Source organism: Myotis brandtii, unplaced genomic scaffold (genome assembly GCF_000412655.1).
Source record: "Myotis brandtii unplaced genomic scaffold, ASM41265v1 scaffold321, whole genome shotgun sequence".
Taxonomy (NCBI): Eukaryota; Metazoa; Chordata; class Mammalia; order Chiroptera; family Vespertilionidae; genus Myotis; species Myotis brandtii.
In genome coordinates, this window is record NW_005362314.1 from 1580983 (window position 1) to 1582765 (window position 1783).

Sequence of the window (1783 nt, forward strand, 5' to 3'; positions counted from 1 at the left end):
CAGAGACAAATGGTAGGGAAGTGGGGGGTTAGAGAGCAACCAAAGGACTTGTATGCATGCATATTAGCATAACCAATAGACACAGACACTGGGGCAGTGGGGGCTTGCCCGGGGTGGGAATGGGTGGATAGGGGGAGGTCAATTGGGGGAAAAGGAGACATATGTAAAACTTTAGACAATAAAAAAAAAATAAATTAAAAAATGGGTAAAGGATCTGAATAGACATTTTTCCAAAGAGGACATACATATGGCCAATAGACATGAAAAAATGCTCAACCTCACTAATCACCAGAGAGATGCAAATTAAAACTACAATGAGGTGTCACCTCACACCTGCCAGAATGGCTACCATCAATAAATCAACAAGTGCTGGAGAGGATGTGGAGAAAAAGGTACCCTAGTGCACTGTTGGTGGGAATGCAGACTGGTACAGCCACTGTGGAAAACAGTATGGAGTTTCCTCAAAATATTAAAAATGGAACTGCCTTTTGATGCAGCAATTCCACTTCTTGGAATATACCTTAAGAATCTTGAAACATCAATTCAAAAGAATATATGCACCCCTCTGTTCACAGCAATGTTATTTGCAATAGCCAAGATCTGGAAATGGCCCAAGTGCCCAATAGTAGATGAGTGGATAAAAAAAGCTGTTACCACAATGGAATACTACACAGCCATAAAAAAGAAGGAACTCTTGCCCTAACCGGTTTGGCTCAGTGGATAGAGCATCGGCCTACGGACTTAAAGGTCCCAGGTTTGATTCCGGTCAAGGGCATGTACCTTGGTTGCGGGCACATACCAAGTCGGGAGTGTGGAGGAGGCAGCTGGTCAATGTTTCTCTCTCATTGATGTTTCTAACTCTCTATCTCTCTCCCTTCCTCTCTGTAAAAAAATCAATATATATATTTTTTAAAAGTGTTTTTTGAAGTGTAGTTGATGCTGATACAAGGTAAGCCATGTCTATAAAGGTGCTCATTTGTAAGATGAAAGTTAAATTCTGTAAACAAAATATTAACTCAATCTTCATGTTTGCAGCTAAATCTTTAATTTGAGCAGTCACAGTCCTTACCTTTGGCAGCAATGTGGATGGACCTGGAGATTATTATGCTAAGTGAAATAGGCCAGTCAGAGAAAGACGAATACCGTATGATCTCATTTGTATGTGGAATCTAATGAACAAAAAAACACACCTGACAAATAAAATAGAAGTAGAGGCATGGATACATGGCACATACTGACAGCTGTCAGAGGAGAGGGGAGGTGGGCACTGGGTGAAATATGGTGAAGGGGTTAGCCAAAGAACATATGCATAAACGATGGACACAGACAGCAGTGTGGTGATGGATAGAGGGAAGGGGTGGTGGGGGCTGGGTGGAGGTGGAAAAGGGGAGGAAATGGGGACATCTGTAATAGTGTCAACAATAAAAATAAAGTTAAAAAAATACACAGGCTGTCAGTTACATATCTGACATGTGCTGAGTTAGGCCCTGGGCCAAGCACTTAACATGTCTTACTTCATTTAAATCCATAGCCTTATGAGGAAAGTGATACTGCTGTCCTCCACTTTAGAGACTGAGACATTAAAGGGTGAGAGCAGTTAAATGGCTTGCCAAAGAAACTGGCACGGAGTCCAGGTCTGAGCTAGGAGTTAACAACTACGCTCCTAATCGTTGCACTGCTGGTCCGTGTACAAGGTAGCAGGCCTAATGGGCAGGGCTGAAGAGTCATAGGAAAAGTTACCAACTAAGATGAAAGAATGTCTTTACAAAGGCAACAGAGAAAA